This window comes from Phoenix dactylifera, chromosome 1 (genome assembly GCF_051530095.1).
Source record: "Phoenix dactylifera cultivar Ajwa chromosome 1, Ajwa_hap1_PhDact_Kaust_v1.1, whole genome shotgun sequence".
In the NCBI taxonomy this organism is placed as follows: Eukaryota; Viridiplantae; Streptophyta; class Magnoliopsida; order Arecales; family Arecaceae; genus Phoenix; species Phoenix dactylifera.
The window spans coordinates 62,284,694-62,305,099 of record NC_143190.1 but is presented as its reverse complement, the minus strand read 5'-3'; the positions used below and the strand labels follow the sequence as shown (position 1 = coordinate 62,305,099).

Sequence of the window (20,406 nt, the reverse complement as noted above, 5' to 3'; positions counted from 1 at the left end):
AATGCTCCCAGGTTGATGTTTTAAATAGAAGGTTTTCACTAACTTGGATTTGAGAGCACCTCCCTGATTCCACAAGGAAGGAATGGTTTAGGAGGGTGAAAATGGTATAGTTAATGTAATTTAAGCTGTCTTAGTTCTCTCATGATAAATTATGCATATGAGTCACCAACTCACTATCCAAAAATGTAAGTTATTGGGAGGAGGATCAGCCTAGGCTAATATACTCTCATAGTGCCTTGAATGTGAGATAGTGATAGTTGGCAGATAAAACAAGTGGGCACGCGTATGTGCGCCTTTTGGAACCTTTTTTCCCTATGAGTAACTTATTTTATAAGTTGATTTGTCAAACACATACGAGCAACTAATCTAGCATGGAGGCTCTATCTCGTAGCGCCTAATATTTCCATATTCCTATCAATTATGACTTGACCGCTTGTGATGTTCTAACTTGTTCATGTCAAATATGCCACTCTCCAAGCATGCCATTCTTTCTTGTCTACACGAAAATGTGAGTGAGGGTTACCCATGACAAAGCTACAACATAGCATTATTCTCCAAGCAAGTTGCGGATTGGTGCTTGTCTAGTGCCGATTTTAGCTACCGCATGGAGGCCACATATATAGCTTTAAGATATGTAAACTTTTCAATCGGTATCGCTATCAACTTGATCGCCAATTAGGTCGGATGGGCAACCATGAAGTGACGAAAATAGAAAATGTTGGGTTGCGGCCCAATTTGTCTTGTATCCAACTAGTTTACTGGTTGCTTACGTTGTCTGCGAATCTTATGGGCCAGGTTTATAGTGAAGAATATTAGCATGTTTCTACATGGGGCCATTTGGCCCATGATGGTCTTCTAAGGTGGTATGATATGTTGCTGTACGCACAATTTCTCAATTTTGCATTGAGTTTGGGTCGAACAAAACTCAACCAACATCCATGTTAGAGGTCCGATTCATGTCAAAATGTTAATCGGCTCAATGTATCCAAATTATCAGATCCATTTGCAATCCTTAGACAATGAAATAAACTTGTCCAATTAGGTTTTTCATAAAATTTTTCAGGCTGATTTTCCTTTTCTTTTCAAGCAAGGCTTCATGTAAGTGCAAGAAGAGTTACCCATCCCTGCAAGTAGTAGAGACAAACCTCCAGTGATGAACCGCTATGCAATCATATTGGAGGCTTTGGACAAGTTTTTTGTGCAAATTGTTTATAAATTTGAAAGATCTCTCCATGCATGTGTTTGTGCATGCAGTGTTGCATGATCATAATGCAATGGCTTTTCGATCGAGAACGAATTATAGGCTTTGAACTAGTTTTTTGATGCAATTGTTTGTAACTTTGAAAGACTTCTCTTTTGTGTGTATATATGCACACACCCTAGCATGATCATGACATGGTTTAGCTTTTGACTACCTGCAACCAAGTCTAATTAGACCCAATCTGGAATTACCATACATATTTAAGTCGAATGAAAAATTAAAAGAAAAAAAACAAAAATGTAATAACAATGAACTCTGTTTAGGTTAATATGTATGTTTATTCCATTGATCAATCACAAATTGCAAAGAAACCTGGCCAACAAACCCATGATAAAACCAAGAGACGACATCGAAGCATCTAATAGCATCATGAACATGCAGAAAACTATATTTCATAGAGCTACAATCAAATTTAATAACTCAATCATCATAATTTATTAACAACTATATATAAATCACCATTAACCGTCACGCATCCAAACTTATGCATATGATTAACTTTGTGACCTAGTTTCTTAGTTTAGATCACAATTGTATTAATTTTGGATTGTTTTGATTTGCATTTGATTCCACATAATCCAAATTTAACAACAAATCAGAATTTTTTTTTGTTAGATCTAGATTTTTTAATTTTTCAATTTAAGTTGAGCTAAAATTTTTAGTTCAAAACTAGACATACATTGTTTTAGAATTGGTTAAAATCAGGATTTAGAAACAAATTGGTCTGATCCATGTGCACCACTATCCGGATGAATTTATATACTTTATTAGAACTTGAATCTGGACTTGAAGCCCATCCGAGCCACCCAAAATTCCTAATCCAGAAATCACATCACCATCATAGAAGTAATTATTACACGGACCACGTACAGTTGACCAAACTAATAGTCATTTGCCAAGTTGCCAAGTTATCCCTTCTTATTGTCCATTATACACCATACATGTGTCCCGAGATTTATATTGATTCACTTGATCTAATCCATCTAATAACTTCGGCCGACGCAAGGAAAGACGACGAATAAAATTTTCTAGATAGATAAAATTAGGCTGCTCTCGGCATCACTGCTATTTTTCTTCTAAAAAAACTAAAACAAAAATTTTATTTATATTTTTCTAGAATTTTGATAATAAAAGTTATATTTAATTTATTTTTTTTATAATGAGGGCCGACAACATGATCAGCGACGAAAAAAAGAAAAGAAAAATCTCGATATCGGATAGAAATGTGGTTAAGAAAGCAGTGAAAAAAAAGAAAATAGGATGGAGCTGACGAAGCTACCAAAAATAAAGAACAACTTGGTATCGGGCAGAAAGATGGACGACAAAACTCAAAGAACTCGTACATTTAGAACGGGGTAACAGAATTGAGGACATATTGAATGGAAGACGAATGGTTAGGAGGAAAAAGGTGAAAACCTATTTTCAAAAAACAAAACAAAAATATTTTACTTTTATTTTTTAAAAAATAGCAAAATTTTTTTTTTTTAAAAAAGAAACAAAATTATGACAATCAAATATATTTTTTGGATTGGATTCTGTAGTTTTTATTAACCATAAAAATAAAAAAATAGTACGTAACAGGCCCGATAAAAACTCACCACGTCACCCTTTCAGTCTCCTAACCTCCTTCCGCGTGGAAGAATGAAAAATTAATTCGGCAAAAGCGTCAAACCGACACCAGGTTTCGATTCCCCACCAACTGAGCCAAGTAGAGCCGCGGGGCAACGCTAGAATAGCGTACGGAGAACGACCCGACGGCAGAGGCATTGAAGCCTCTTGACGTGAAATCACCACACCACACCGCGCGTAGCCTCTTCCTCATAACGTTTGACAAACTACCTCACGGAGATCCGGTCAGTGGCCGTCCTCCGCACCCACTGCATCAAACACCGTGGTCCCCAGTGGGTCCCACCTTTTTTGTCAATCTGACCTCTACCGTCCGTCTGATTTGGTCGACGTACATCGTAAAAAGTCCGTCAGCTTATACTCAAGGTCTCGCTAGCAAAAAGAGTGAAGTAATGAGCTCTTGTAGCACACAAATAATGAGGTCTGCTATGCGCCATTCAGCTGCGAATTGGTTCTACTTGGGAACAAAATGTAACTTTTATAACATGACGAAATTATTATTTACCAGACTAAAAAAATATTTTCCCAGTTCAGACTGGGGTATGGTTTTGTGAGAGTTCTATGCATAAAAAATGTTTTTTTTGTTTTAAATATATAGTTTCTTATTTGGTAAATTAAAATAATTTTTTATTTGTTTTTTCAAAAAATGATTGATCTTGTACTTTACTAGCTCTGTCAAGATATGCACCATATGATGCTTGGTTCTTATTCCGACCGCATGTCTATTGCCAATGACAACTGAAAATTGCTTGTGTGATTGCCAGCATGGTAGGTTCTAGTAAGATTGAACCATTTGTAAGAAAACAAGATAATATATTTGTATTAAAGAAACAAGTAAAATATTTTTTTTGCAAGCTTCTAAAATTTCCATTATATTGATTGTTCCAATAAACAATAAATATGTCAACAACACCTGCAATTATCCTTGTAAAAAGGAACAATTCTATGGGAAGCTCATTTTATTTTCACGAAAAGAATTGTATACCATATGGTATGGAGGAATAGTATAACTCGCAAAAAAATTGCAACAACTTAGGATCTTATCTAAAAAGGCTAGCTGGAAATTATTATTTAGGTTTTTTTGCCTTATATGAGTACCCAAAATTCCTTCGGCAAATAACCAATGTGGGACTAAACATGCATTTGCATGGGTTCTCACAAACTCCCTCCATTTAAGTCCTGACGTTTTTATTGGACTAAAAGTCTAAATCTATTCAAATCTAATCACAAGTACCACAATCGGCTCATGGTCAGCTTCAATGAACCCATGCTGCAATATTCCCTAATCATATCACAAGTACCATAATTAGTCAGTAGTTAGTTTCAATGAGCCCTTGTTGCAATATCCTCTAGTTCACATGAACCATGTACTAGTCTGCTTTAATACCATTTGTCCCAACTCAGGACCTCATCCAAAAAAACTAGCCAGAAAATATTATTTGAGTTTCTTGGCTCTGTATAAGTATTCAAGATCTCCTCAGCGAATAATCGATGTTGGACTAAACATACATCCGCACAGGTTCTTGCAAAATTATTATCAAACAAAAAAATGTTAAGTATTGAATTGCCTAGTCCATATTAGTGGATCCAAGAAACTTCTTTAGTCCACTTCAACGCATTCCCCAAGCCATTATTTGTAGAATGGACATTGCAGCAGAGCAGCATCTCTTATTTGGATTCAAAGAGTTTAAGCTGTAACATATTGTGATCTCAATACTAAATAAATGGTTTTTCCATAAATGCAGCTCAAATAACATCATGAGATTAAGCTACATATCCTCACCATATAGTTCATAATATATTATAATTTAAATTGCCTACATACTGGAATTTTTTGTTTCTCGAAAGGAGAAGAAAGAAAAATATGGTCAACAGAAAACTAGAGGAAAGCTTTATGTTTGGTTAGAATTTTTTTTTAAAATATAAAAAGATAATCTTCTCGTAGAAATAAAATTTTCATATTTTAAAAAAAAAATATATGGGATATGAGAAAGTTCAATTCTTATTAGCTATAAATTAGAATAATTTTTTCTTCCAAAAATATATAAAAATTATTTTTTCAAGCATTATATATTTAGATACCAGTTTAAAAAAATATTTTAATAAAAAAATTCTGCGATCCAAAGGGTCCATAAATTTTTGATACGTACGGAACGAGTTTGCCCGTCGGTGTATGGGACCAGTGTGAAAACGTTGGGGTAGAGACACGGCGCAGGACACGTGTGTGACGTCTGTTCGGCCTGGAAGACGGCGAGCGCGTTGCCGTCAAACGCCGGATGGCTCCAAAAGATCATTTTTTTCCCCAAGCCCATCCCACTTCAGCTTTGGTACTTCGTTGGCTCCCCCGCTCCTCTAGAATAAACTATACTACTAGGATGAATATGACTTGGCCATCGGAAAATTCTTGGCTCTTGTGAGAGCTAGAAAATTTAGCATCATATTACCTGGTAATTTATTGGAAGAAACTTTTGTGAGAACCGGCCTCTTGGGCTTTTTCTGGACTGAAGTCGGCAGGCCCAACCAACTTCAATTCAAGACTTCAAAGAGAGAGAGAGAGAGAGAGAGAGAGAGAGAGAGAAGATGAGGTTCGGAACAGTGGATCATGATCCCCCGCCCGATCGTTCGCCGTTGAGAATAAGAATGAGGAGCCGTAGCCGGTGACGGCTCTGCGTGATTGGTGCGAACGACCGCTGGCCGTTGGGTCGCAATCATCCACCATAAGAATCGCGGGCGGTGCAACGATCTCGAACTTATCCCCTTCAAAAGTTTTATATAAATTTTCCCCTCATCCCCTCCTCTGGATCCACCAACAAGCATCTCTCCCTTCTTCCTCACTTTCGGTGGCCATCGTGTCACCGAATCCGAGCTCCGCCATCCTCGAATTTTCTTCCTTTTTTCTAGATTTTCGATGACTCTGTTTTTCCCCTGCTCCGAGATCCAATTTTTTCATCAAGAGCCGCCACCGTCACGAGATCCATCGCCACCACCGCGAGATCCACCGCTACTGCTGTTTGCCGGTAAGTCCCTTGCCTTGACTTCTTCTTCCTTGGCCGAGGAAGCTGCCACCTTGAGCAACTAGGGGCGCTACCCTTTCCTTTTTCGTCTTCCGTTCCCTTCTCATTCATGGCCGAACCACCACAGACATCTTGTTGCCGGTCGGGCCACCTCGCCGCAAGCTGCTGGCCAGACCACCGCCAAGCCATCGACTACCCCCGGCCTCTCCTCTCCTCTCCTCTCCTTTCTTTCTTCTCTTCCCTTTTATTCTTCTCTTCGTTCTACCTTCTTCTACCTCCTTTAATTCTTTATTTCTATTCATTTTATTTATTTATTTACTTATGGGTTAGTTTTTCAAATCTTTTTTTTCTCTCTGTTGAATCATGGGCCAAACATAATGATTAATTCAGGATGGCTCGTGCCACTATGACAGACCAAACTTAGATCCCTGGCTGAACTCGAACTGAGATTCTCTCTTCTCTCCCTCTTTCTCTCTCTAGACAGGCTTGGGGATCCTAGCGTGAGCCCTGCTTTTTTGTTGATTGGATCCAAGTTAACCCAATTTGGAGACCTTAAACCACTTTGGTACCTAGACGATAGACCGATCCATTACTTCAGCCCCAGCTAGATCATTTAAAATTTGGCCACTATTTGATCTTCAACTGACCAGTTGAATTCACCTTGTTTAGACCAATCCAGGTAGTCATGCACTGCTATCTGACCGATCTAATTTGGGCATGAAGCTGTATCTCCAATAGTATTTTAATTTTGACTTTACTTGGCTTTTAAGATATTAATAAAAATTAATTATATTTTAATGATATTAAAGTAGAAGAATCTGATTCGTCTAACTGGAATGGGATTTTAAAGTAATAAGAGATAAGTAACCTAATGCTTCAAAGCATATTTTTTGAAATATTTTGGATAAAGTAATAATTAGTTTATTAAATTTGATTATGATATCTATTTGATGCTTAGTTAAACGGATCAGGCATATTAATGTTATGGTTATTTTTAAAATATATTACTATGTTATAAAATTTAGAAAACATGACTAGGCAAATCATGAGAAATTTGTTCTATATGCATTCTTTGCATGGTATGATTTTACCCCGCGAATGAAAATTATTCATTGGCCCTATTGACTTGTAATCTGTCAGAAACTAATTTCGACACCGCACCACCGTGATAGAATAGTGGTATTTGGGATACCGTATCACTGATGGTTAATAATAGTGGTATTTGGTACTTTGTGCATTCTAACCCATGCTACTGAGTTATATGGCCATAGCCTAATATATGATTTTTGGTATTTTTTTGTGAAAACAATATTATACTTCAAAAAAAAATTGCATTATTCGAGAAATGATTTATTTTTTAGTCAATAATTTGTGTTTTTAACTAATCATTTGGCATGCTTTGACCTTATTTTAGGGTTGTTGCCCAGAGGTGCAGCCCAAGAGGGGAGGATGAATTGGGTGTTTTAAAAAAAAATAAACGTGAACAGAGTATGAGTTATTGTTATCTTTCAATAACTTGCAGATTTTGCAGCGGAAATAAAATTGCACAAATGAAACAGTGAATAAGATGAGGAAAGCAATCAGGAATATGCAGTAGAGGAAGAAAGAAAACCACAAACGCAAACACCAAGGTTTATAGTGGTTCGGTGCACTCCCAGCACCTACGTCCACTCCTCAAGCCTAGCTTGAGATTTCACTATAACCCAGCATATTACAGCCTGATTGTTTTCGGGCTCACAATCAAAATCCAGTTGGTTTTTCCAGATAACCAACCAAAAACCTTTTGTTTTCCGGTATCACAAGCAACCCAGTTGGTTTTCAGATAAACTAACAAAAAACTTTACACCGTTTGTTTTTCCGGGCTCACAAATAATCCAGTTGGTTTTTAGACAAACCAACTAAAAGCTATCTCCCTTGCTAAATACTCCCGATTCAGCAACTTCCAATCAAGGCTTGGAAGAGCCTTTATAAGTTTCAAATGAATGAAATTATTCCAGCAACCGTTAATCCAACTAAATGAATGCTGTAACCAAAGAACTTAAAGCTTCAGAATATAAAGAATGAAACAATAAAAATGAAGGCTGAAGCTGATGAAGAGGTTGGCTGTGGAAGGATGCTCCAATGCTCGAACAGCTGCTCTTCTCGATGCAGTGAAAAGCTTTGACTGATTTTCTCACGGAAGAAGGTTTCAGATGAAATGCCGGTGAGGATGATGAACTGTTAAGCCTTTTCTTCTCTTTTTCTCAGTGGAAACCTTTTTGTTTTCAATAGAATCTTTTTCCTTTTCTTGTTGTTTCCCTTCTGAGGTTTCCTTGTATTTATAGACAAATTCTTCGGTGGGATTTGAATTTCTTTTTTTCTGTTCTGATGAGAATCTTTTTCTGTTACAGAAGAAGACAAAAGTTGTTGCAAGCTTTCCGTTGTGGTCCCAGCAGTACAGGGGTCGACTCATGTTTATTCTGGATCAGCACTTCAAGATGTTGAGAAGGCTCTTGTTATGTCATCTTCAAAGGGTCGACTCATTTTCTTCAGGAGTCGCCTCTTTAAACACAAGGGTCGACTCATCGCCCTCAGGAGTCGCCTCTTTAAATATAAGGGTCGACTCATACTATAATTTTCTAGCTGACGCTGAGACTGAACTAGGGTCGACTCATCAATTTTGGAGGTCGACTCATTTTGAACAACGGTCGACTCTTCAAACTTTGTCTCAGGTAGTAAAAGCTTTCTGTTTATTTTGAACTACACAAGGGTCAACTCATATTTTGCGGAGGTCGACTCATTGACTGTGCTTCTTGAATAAACATACCAGAATCAACTTAAACTTGTCCTTTATGCTTAGGGGTTGACTCAAGTTTTTCAAACAGAAAACTTTAGACTTCATTTCTGATCTCCATGGATTAGATTAAGATCATTTTTCTTTTAGAACATATCCAATGAAGTGTTTGCGAAGAACTTATGATTTTGCAGTGCTTAATTTCTTCTGATTTTTCTTGACTTATAAAACTTCACAATTAAGCCAATATCATTAGTACACAATATTATCTTAAGTGTTTTGTAATCATCAAAATTCATCCTTTAGGGTTGACAATCTTTCCCTTTTTGATGATGACAAAACCATTAAGTTAAAAAGAATTTTGTAATAAGTTTCTCAACAATTATCAGAATTTTGTAATGAAGTTCAGAGCAAAAATGACATTCCGAGATATATGCATAATTTCAACAAATTAAGGAGAAAAATCTCTCCCTATCAATTACAAACATTTGAATTATGCAGAGTTCTTGTTCTTCATCTTTTCTTAAGTTTTTTTTTGATAGTGCAGTATCATAGTATACCATCATAATTTAAATCTCCCCCTATATATTATCTTTAATGTAGAGATTGGTATTTTGAATTCTTTTCACATTTCTTATTTCTCATTTCTCAGATTAGAATTCTTTTCATATTTCTCATTTCTCATTTCTCAGATTTGAATTCTTTTCATATTTCTCCCCCTTTTTGTCATCAACAAAAGGAAGGAAACTAAAAATAATTTTTGATACCAACATTAAGGATTAATTAAAGGTTTTGATATGTATTAGATGCAATATGTATCAGAGCAGCATACAAACCAATAAAGACATATATTCCAAGAAAGGTAAGCATTCATTGCATTTGGTAAATGAAATACACTTGATAAATCAAAAAGATTACAATTGGTATCAATTAGTATCAGTCAGCATACAAGTATGACAAAAAGACATGAAATTTAGCTTAGTACAAGGTTATGTTTTGAAAACATGGGTTTCAGTCTAAGCTCAGGTTAGGTTTAATCTAAGTTCAGCCTAGGTTCAAAGTTTTGAAGATGAAGGTCCAGACTGATCTTCCTTTGGCTCTTCTATCAGCTTGTCAATTGATGAGAGCACAAAAGTGCGATCTACACGCAGCTTAAATTAATATTATTGCTAATAAATAATGATAAAAGTGTTGCATTAATATTATATTTTTGTGGGGTGCAGGTGATCGTAAATCAAAGAAAAAAATACGTATTAGGTCCAAAAAGATGCATCACCACGGATGACCAGCCAACCGTATGAGTCAACCCAGCTGCACACTAGAAAGAGGCTAGGTTCAGTCGTCCAGTTCACTGGAACCAAATCCCAGCAGCTAGCAGCCTGTGCATCTCATCCCCATAGAGCCCTCATGCAACCCATTTTCTTCTTCCGTGTGTGGATTTTCCAAATCTCACTCATCCCAAATCTCAGCACCATCCGTGCGTCTTCCTCACATTCCACGTGTTTCGTCACCTCCCAGCAACCCGTCTGCTTCCTCTTCATCCGCCCGCGATCAACGCCATTTGCCTCCTCCACTGATTTCTCACATCCCAGCAACCCGTTTCAAGCATCCTCCCAGCATCCCGCGGCAATCTTCTTCAGCAATCCCGTGTCCGTGCAACCTGCCGAGATCCCCCTTCTACCAGCTCCTCCGCATCTCATCCCAGCTTCCTCCTCCATTCCAGCGTCCTAGCTCCTTCGGATCAGATTCTCAGCAACCAAATCCCAGCAGCACGCGGCCGTTCGGAGATCCAATCCCAGTGATCCCGCCGCATCATCCTCTCCCGTTTCTCGCCATCAAGGAGCCACCGACCCCCTCCTCCGTGATCTCCCCAGCAGCACGCAGCCGTTCGGAGATCCAATCCCAGTGATCACGCGATGCATTCTCAGCTCCCCTCCGTGTCCGCCTCTTCCGCCTTCTCAGTCTCCCGCGCACAATCCCAGGCACCCATTCCTCCTCCTCTCCACGCAGAATCAGGGAATCCATCGCCGGGGTGGGGGCGATCTATATAAAGGGAGAAGGAGTTCTCGTCTGGGGGTTCACACAAAAACAGGGAAGGAAGAAGAGTGGAGCCGGGCTGCTGCAGTGGAAAGAAAAAAAAAAAAAAAAAGTGTAGAGAGAAACAGGGGATGCCCTGTTTCTGTTATTAAAAAAAAAAAAAAAAAAGAGTGAGAAAGAGAGAGGAAGATGATGAGCTAAATATCCTAGGTGATGGGTGAAGGGAGATCATTTGGTGTACCAAGTTCATGATGTAAATTCTAATCCTTTGCTTTAGATGATTTATCTTTTGATTATGTCATGATTCTTATATGTTGAAAATTCTTTTATGATTTATGCTTATTGATACATGTCTTCCTCGATTATTTGATTCATCGTTGACGTTATAAGGCACGTTGAATGCTTAAAAAAAGAATTCATATTATCAAGAACATACTCCATAATTAAATTTTATCTGCTTATAATTCTTAAAGAAAATAAAAGAATCATAGAATTTATCGCATGAATTTGATATTATCAAAGGAGATTCTGGATCCCTACACCATCTTAATCTATCCTAACTTCGATTCTCTATTGACTGATTTATTTTCTATTTGCAAAACATCATCTTAATCCACAAGTTTATTGAATTAATTAAATCTGAAATTACGCTAATAATCCATAGATCATTCCCTGAGGAATCGACCTCGGACTTCCGAGTTATACTACTTGTGCGATTCTCCTGCACTTGGGAGAGCAATTTTGCGAGAGCACCAAGTTTTTGGCGCCGTTGCCGGGGAACGGCTGAGTTATTAGTATAATTTTAGATTTAATTTTTACCTTAGTAGTTAGTATTTTTCTTTTGAAAAAAAAAAAAAATTGCATCTTTACTACTATTTTTAATCCCCTGCACAGTTTGCATCAAACTCTGATATCATAGAAATTAGCCGTCTGATTTGACTCAAATTTGGTCAGCTAGTGCAAGACACATTGTTAGATAATCTGAACGGTCTGATTGACATTCTGACATTTTTAAGACCATCAGATTAATACGAAACCTTGCTGCTTTCTACTTTAAATTTTCTGCATTTATTTTTTTTTAGAATCAGAATTTTATTGTTATCATATCTCATTAACCCTTGTTGCTAATTGAAAATTTAAGAAAAAAAAACTTTAAAAAAAAGATCAAGTGTGATCATTCAAAATTAGAAAAAGAGGGAAAACCTAAAATTTTAAAAAAATTTTAAATTTTAAATTTCAAATTTCAAATTTCAGACTTCAACTCATAAATTTAAAAAAAAATAATAATTAATTTGCTTGATCACCTATTCAATGAAATTTAATGTCATGTCATAAAACATTAAAAAAAAAAATCTCTTGATTGTTGCATATAGTATAAGGCATCAACATAAAATATTCTAAGGGCTGAACCTATTTAAAAAGATAAGGTCGGGATTTCATCACTCGTCCTTAGCCCAAAAATCACCCCAGTGCATAAATGTCCCAAGCTTAACTAAAATCAACTAGACGTTGGCCCCTAAGGACATTCGAGCTCAATAGGACGAAGACCACCGAAAGTTGCACCAATTTCGCTCTGTGGCTTAGTTGATGTCTAGGCAAGCTTTGTCCCTATAAGGAAGACAGTTCATCTGTTCGAGGCAAGTGGGTTTTAAGTGGGACCTTTGCGAACGCATCGTGACCCCTCCACTTACCTGGGAGCTTACCTGGTCAACTCAGTTCATTAGACCGGATTGGAGGCTTAGGTGCCCTCTTTAAACCAGTTAGGAGCTGTCTAGAAATTTAAGAAAAACATTAGAAATTGAGGTGTAATGTTTTGTTGCATGTTTGATTGTGAATAGGATTTTTGATGTCGTTTTAGGGTATCTTTAGTTGGTACTTATATTTATTTATTTTTTTAAAAAAAAGGAAAAAAAAAGAAGAAAAAAAAGAGCGGGAATTATTTTGCATGTTAAAGTGGAATAGGGACGACACCGGTCGATTAAGTCGTACAACTTTAGATCATCCCTTAGGACATACCTCTGAAATTCCTTTGCAATATCTCACACCTTGTGAGATGGCTGATCTAAATGAAGATGCGGGGAGTCACCACAATCGAGAACGAGAATCCCATGTTATGACTCTAAGACAATACCTACAATCGGCTAGGACTAGTCAGCCTTCATGCATAATTTTTCCTGATAATGTAGGACATTTTGACATCAAACCCGGGGTAATCCAATTGCTGCCCAAGTTCCACGGGTTAGAGTCCGAGAGTCCGTATCTTCATTTAAAGGATTTTGAAGAATTGAGCATTACATTTAGAGTGCCAAATGTCACCGAGGATGTCCTCAAGTTGACATTGTTTCCTTTCTCTCTAAAGGATAAGGCCAAAACATGGTTGAACTCTTTGCAACCTAGATCAATAAGAAATTGGCAAGATATGCAGAGAGAATTTTTAAAGAAGTTCTTCCCCACACAAAGGACCAACTTTTTGAAAAGACATATCAGCAATTTTCAACAAAAAGATAATGAAACATTTTATGAATGTTGGGAAAGATTTAAAGACCTTCTTCTCTCATGCCCTCATCACGGATTCGAAACTTGGAGAACCATTAGCTTCTTTTATGAAGGTTTATCTCCACAGTTGAAACAGTTTGTAGAGACCATGTGTAATGGTAGATTTTTAGAAAAACACCCTGATGAGGCGTGGGAATATTTGGATTCCCTTGCTGAGACTGCCCAACTTTGGGATAACGGGGATAGAAACAACAAGTCTTTGCCTAAGCCTACTAGCTCTGTACAGGGAGGCCTTTACAACCTCAGAACTGAGGATGATCTTCATGCTAAAATGGCAGCCCTCACTAGGAAGGTAGAAGAAATTGAGCTTAGGAAGATTGAGCCTGTCAAGACTATAGAACTTAGAAATGAGTGTTGTGGTATCTGCGATATGTCGGGTCATACTACTACAGATTGTCCCACCATACTGGCATTCAAAGAAGTCTTGCACGATCAAGCAAATGCTATGAACTCCTACCAAAAGCCTTATAACGATCCATACTCGAATACCTATAACCCTGGTTGGAAGAATCATCCAAACTTTAGGTGGAGAAACGATCATCCTCAACAGTCACACCATTCAGCTCCTCCACCTGCACATCCTACTTATGCACCATCACCTTCTCAAAAGCCAAATATTGAGGATACCTTGCAATCCATACAAACTTTTCTACAAGGTCAAGCTAATATCAATGCTCAAAATACTCGAAATTTTGAAGACATAAGGAACCAATTGTCAATGTTGACTACCGTCCTAAGTACCCAAGAGAAGGGTAAGCTTCCAGCTCAACCCCAACCTAACCCACAAGTGCACGGTAGTAATAATATGGCTCCTTCTAGTTCGCATACAGAGCATGCAAAGAGCATCATGACTTTGCGTAATGGGAAAGTCATTGATCAAACCGTCCAATTGAGACCGCGAGTCACTTCTAATTCTGATGCTCCCAAAGTTGATGAAAGAGACAAAGAAGAAGTTGAGGTCCCAACTTCTACTAAGAAAGTTGAATGCCCTTTTCCTCCACCTTTTCCACAATGGTTAAAGCTGTTGCAAAAGCTCGAACCTAATTCTGAAATTCTTGAGCTTTTTAAACAAGTAAAGATCAACATACCTCTTCTTGATGCAATCAAACAAGTACCCTCATATGCCAAATTTTTGAAGGACTTGTGTACTGTCAAACGCCGATTAAATGTTAAGAAGAAGGCATCTTTAACTGAAAATGTGAGTGCTATATTGCAGCACAACATTCTCCCTAAATATAAAGATCCAGGTTGCCCAACCATCTCATGCATCATAGGCAACTTTAGGATAGAGCGAGCATTGTTAGATTTAGGGGCGAGTGTGAATTTGTTGCCATATTCTGTATATGAGCAACTTGGTTTAGGTAAGTTGAAGCCAACCTCCGTCACTTTGCAATTAGCTGACAGGTCAGTTAAAATTCCAAGGGGGATTATCGAGGATGTATTAGTCCAGGTAGACAAGTTCTACTTTTCTGTCGATTTTATTGTATTGGACACACATCCGGCTTCGAACTCACAGTCTCAGATTCCGGTCATTTTAGGACGTCCATTCCTTGCAACTTCTAATGCATTGATTAATTGTAGGAATGGCGTCATGAAGCTTTCTTTTGGTAACATGACCTTAGAATTGAACATTGTTAATGTGTGCAAACAATCCAATGATCCCGAAGAGAGTAAGGAGGTTGATTGGGTTGAAACCATCGCAGAAGATTATTTGTTAGCTAAAGCAATTAACGACCCATTCAATGATAGCTTAATTGATTGGTGTCCTAATGGAACCAATGATGATGATTTGTCAGTCACACCTATTGTGGATAATCTAGATATCAAGATGGTCAATGGGTGGAGACCAAAAGTAGAAGAATTTGAGAGATTGTCACCTCGAGAGGTGAAAATAGTACCATCCCATGAGCAAGCACCCAAGCTCGAATTGAAACCCTTACCAAAGGAACTTAAGTATGCTTTTTTTGGACCCGAAGATACTTTTCCTGTAATCATCTCGTCTGGACTTGATCATACCCAAGAAAGAAAATTAATTGATGTTTTAAAGAATCATAAAGGAGCCTTAGGGTGGTCTATTGCCGATTTGAAGGGAATTAGCCCCTTAATTTGCACGCACCGGATATATTTGGAGGACAATGCCAAAACCACAAGGCAAATGCAACGAAGGTTAAATCCTACAATGAGAAATGTGGTTAAGGCAGAAGTCCTCAAGTTGCTTGATGTGGGTATTATTTATCCAATTTCCGACAGCAAGTGGGTAAGCCCTACTCAAGTCGTTCCTAAGAAATCGGGTTTGACGGTAGTAGAAAATGAACAAGGTGAACTAGTTCCAACTCGTGTCCCGACGAGTTGGCGCATGTGTGTTGACTACCGAAAGCTGAATTTGGTCACACGAAAGGATCACTTTCCTCTACCCTTCCTAGACCAAGTATTGGAGAGAGTTGCAGGACATGCTTTCTATTGTTTTCTTGATGGCTATTCGGGATATTATCAAATTGAAATTTCACCAGAAGATCAAGAGAAGACTACCTTCACTTGTCCTTTTGGCATATTTGCTTTCCGACGAATGCCATTTGGGTTGTGTAATGCACCCGCAACATTTCAAAGATGCATGCTCAACATTTTTGAAGACATGAACGAAAAATTTTTGGAAGTGTTCATGGACGATTTCTCCGTTTTTGGCGACTCATTTGATGATTGCCTGTCACATTTACAAGCAGTCTTAGCTCGATGTATAGAAAAGAATTTGATACTGAATTGGGAGAAATGTCACTTCATGGTGCCAAAGGGAATTGTCCTAGGATACATTGTTTCATCAAAAGGAATGGAAGTAGATAGAGCTAAGACTGATTTAATTGCTAAGCTACCTGCACCCAAGACAGTTAGAGATGTTAGATCATTTTTGGGTCACGCCGGATTTTATAGGAGATTCATCAAGGACTTTAGTGTCATATCTCGACCATTATGTAATCTCCTATCCCTTGATACACCGTTCAATTGGACTGAAACTTGCCAAGATGCATTCGAGAAGTTAAAGTCTATGCTTAGCACTGCACCCATCGTTCGACCACCCGATTGGTCATTACCTTTTGAAATTATGTGCGACGCTAGCGACTATGCAATAGGAGCTGTCTTAGGACAACGCAAGGATAATAAGCCATATGTCATTTACTATGCAAGCAAAACCTTAAACGATGCTCAAATGAATTACACTACCACCGAGAAGGAATTGCTTGCAGTAGTATTTGCTTTAGATAAATTTCGCTCTTATATCCTTGGTGCTCCTATTGTTATCTTCACGGACCATGCGGCACTAAAATATTTGTTGGATAAGAAAGAAGCCAAACCACGCTTAATACGATGGATACTTCTACTCCAAGAATTTGACATCACTATCAAAGATAAAAAAGGAGTAGAGAATGTGGTTGCTGACCATTTATCACGATTAGTTTTTCATGATTCAGTGCCACAGTTTTCCATCAAGGACTCATTCCCTGAAGAGCAGTTGTTTGCACTTTCTAGTATACCATGGTATGCAGATATTGTAAATTTTCTTGTTACAAGCCGGATGCCGGAGCATTGGGGGTCGACAGATAGAAAAATTTTCTTGCGCGAAGTAAAGAATTATTACTATGACGAACCCTATTTGTTTAAATATTGCAATGATCAAATTTTTAGACGATGCATACCGGATCATGATATACAAAGTGTACTTTCTTTCTGCCACACTGATGCCTGCGGTGGACACTTTGCCTCTAAGAAAACTGTTGCAAAGGTCTTGCAATGTGGTTTCTATTGGCCTACTATGTTCAAAGATGCCCACGAGTTCTGCAGAACATGTGATCCATGTCAACGTATTGGAAGTCTAACTCGTAGGCAAATGATGCCTCTTCAACCCATTACTATTATCGAAATTTTCGATTGTTGGGGCATCGATTTTATGGGCCCATTCCCACCATCTTTTGGATATGAGTACATTTTAGTCGGTGTCGAATATGTGTCCAAATGGGTAGAAGCTGTTGCTTGTAAGACCAATGATCACAAACCTGTCCTGAAGTTTTTAAAAGAAAATATTTTTTCACGATTTGGGATGCCTAAAATCATAATTAGTGACGGTGGAAAACACTTTTGTAATAAGCCTTTTGAAACCTTATTGAAAAAATATGGTGTCACCCATAGAATTGCTACCCCATATCATCCGCAAACCAGTGGCCAGGTAGAGTTAGCCAATCGAGAGATCAAACGTATTTTAGAGAAAACGGTGAACCCATCACGGAAAGATTGGTCCTTGAAACTATCAGATGCATTATGGGCTTATCGTACTGCATACAAAACCAATCTTGGCATGTCTCCCTACCGGCTAGTCTACGGAAAAGCGTGTCATTTGCCCGTAGAAATAGAACATAAATCATATTGGGCAATAAGAAAATTGAATTTTGATTTACAAGATGCCGGTCTAGCTAGAAAATTGCAATTAAACGAGCTTAATGAGATTCGCAGAGATGCTTATGACAACGCTAAAATTTGCAAAGAACGAATGAAGATCTTACATGATAAATCAATTTTAAAAAAATCTTTTGAACCTTTGCAAAAAGTTCTTTTATATGATTCCCGCTTACATCTGTTTCCTGGTAAGTTGCGATCGAGATGGACAGGTCCTTACATTATAAAAACTGTTTTTCCACATGGGGCGGTTGAGATTGAGAATCCACGGGATGGTAAAATTTTTAAGGTAAATGGACACAGGTTAAAACCTTTTCTTGAGAATTTTGCAGATGAAGAGGACTCCTTTTTCTTGGGGGAGCCTTCTTATGACTGAGCATGAAGGCAAAGGTACGTGTATATTAATTAGGATTATTTTTCTAGTTTTGTAGGTTTTATTTTCTGGATATCAATAGCTCAAGGTATTCCTCTTCTCTTCAATATTATTTTCTCTACTGTCTTTCATTATAGCTTTCTTGTATCTATTACATTGAGGACAATGCAATGTTTAAGTTGGGGGGAGGGAAGTATTTTGATTAAAAAAAAAAAAATTGCATTCTTTTCTAAGCAAATGCACATGTATTTTCATATTTTGTTTGTGCAACTATTACGGCAAGGAGCACATGCATATTATGACTGATCAGAGACCTATTATTAGATCCCCGCACATGTACTTAATGATTATAGGAAGGCCTCAGGAGTTCATATTTGTTTAATGCATTTTTATTAAGCCGTATCTGTAAAAGAAGTACGAGTATCCTTGTCCGTACTATAAGGTTCATGATTTGGTTTTCACATAAAGATAGAGGTTGAATACCCTGGCTAGATCACCTAAGTGCCTTATGTTCCGACCTTGGTTGACCTATAGTCACGATACAGTCACGTTATATGGTTCAGTTTACCTTCTCTATTTTGAAAAAAAAAAAATTAAAATAAATAAATAAATGAGGAGATGACAAGTCTAACCTCGTGGCGTAGTTTGGTTCGAGTAATTAAGCCCGAGGGGTGTTTTCACCTAATGCCTTGAGCCAACTGGATCAAGAGTCATTGGCCGAAAACTCGCTACATGGACCTTGCTAGAGCCTAAGGGGGTTGGACTATTGTAATCACCATATGTCTTTAAAAAAAAAAAAAAGCATGAATAGGGTTGGTCGGGCTGAACCCAGTGACATGTGGTAATGGCTGGTTTGACTCCATTGTATTGGACCTTTGTGTACTTTGGATATTTAGTTGGGATTGATAGTTCTTTCTTTACATACGAACCATTCTTGACGAATGTAGACAACATGTGATATTCTGAAAATTTGATAGATCAGGCTCTAATAAACTGTAGTAAACACTTGTGAACTTGAGTAGTACACCTAAAATTCAAGCGGTGCCATGTTGTGGTGGAGGTAGTAGTACTCCGAGAAAGTCATACTATTTTATGCACACTACACTTTCATATTTTCCTTGTTTTGATAGTTGCCATGCTTGAAAATATATATTAATTAATTACATGTGCATTAGCTTAAAATTTATTTCATTTTTTTAGGATCTCATATCATATCATTCATGATGTTTGTGGGTAACATCCCTGAAAACCCTCACGAGACGACACTCGTCCACTAGGGTAACATAGGGGTTTAACGGCTTGTTGCACGTGCTAAGTGCAATCGTGATGCCCTACGAAAGTGGGTACATATCTTAGTTTTTATGTCTTTAGCTTTAATAAAAAGTCAAAGGATTGACTAACACTTTTTGTACTCTCATATTATTGTTTACTCGTTAATTGCTAGAGACTAGCAATAAGCTAGTTGGGGGGTGTGATGAGAGCACAAAAGTGCGATCTACACGCAGCTTAAATTAATATTATTACTAATAAATAATGATAAAAGTGTTGCATTAATATTATATTTTTGTGGGGTGCAGGTGATCGTAAATCAAAGAAAAAAATATGTATTAGGTCCAAAAAGATGCATCACCACGGATGACCAGCCAACCGTATGAGTCAACCCAGCTGCACACTAGAAAGAGGCTAGGTTCAGTCGTCCAGTTCACTGGAACCAAATCCCAGCAGCTAGCAGCCTGTGCATCTCATCCCCATAGAGCCCTCATGCAACCCATTTTCTTCTTCCGTGTGTGGATTTTCCAAATCTCACTCATCCCAAATCTCAGCACCATCCGTGCGTCTTCCTCACATTCCACGTGTTTCATCACCTCCCAGCAACCCGTCTGCTTCCTCTTCATCCGCCCGCGATCAACGCCATTTGCCTCCTCCACTGATTTCTCACATCCCAGCAACCCGTTTCAAGCATCCTCCCAGCATCCCGCGGCAATCTTCTTCAGCAATCCCGTGTCCGTGCAACCTGCCGAGATCCCCCTTCTACCAGCTCCTCCGCATCTCATCCCAGCTTCCTCCTCCGTTCCAGCGTCCCAGCTCCTTCGGATCAGATTCTCAGCAACCAAATCCCAGCAGCACGCGGCCGTTCGGAGATCCAATCCCAGTGATCCCGCCGCATCATCCTCTCCCGTTTCTCGCCATCAAGGAGCCACCGACCCCCTCCTCCGTGATCTGCCCAGCAGCACGCAGCCGTTCGGAGATCCAATCCCAGTGATCACGCGATGCATTCTCAGCTCCCCTCCGTGTCCGCCTCTTCCGCCTTCTCAGTCTCCTG

General features: G+C 38.4%; 1 non-coding gene across 1 annotated transcript; it reads right to left on the bottom strand.

Annotated features, from left to right (window-relative positions):
* Positions 1 to 13,176: 13,176 nt before the first annotated feature.
* LOC149768811 (small nucleolar RNA R71) lies at positions 13,177 to 13,285 on the bottom strand. The gene has a single exon (XR_016398610.1). It is a non-coding gene; the product is annotated as a small nucleolar RNA R71 (small nucleolar RNA).
* Positions 13,286 to 20,406: the final 7,121 nt, after the last annotated feature.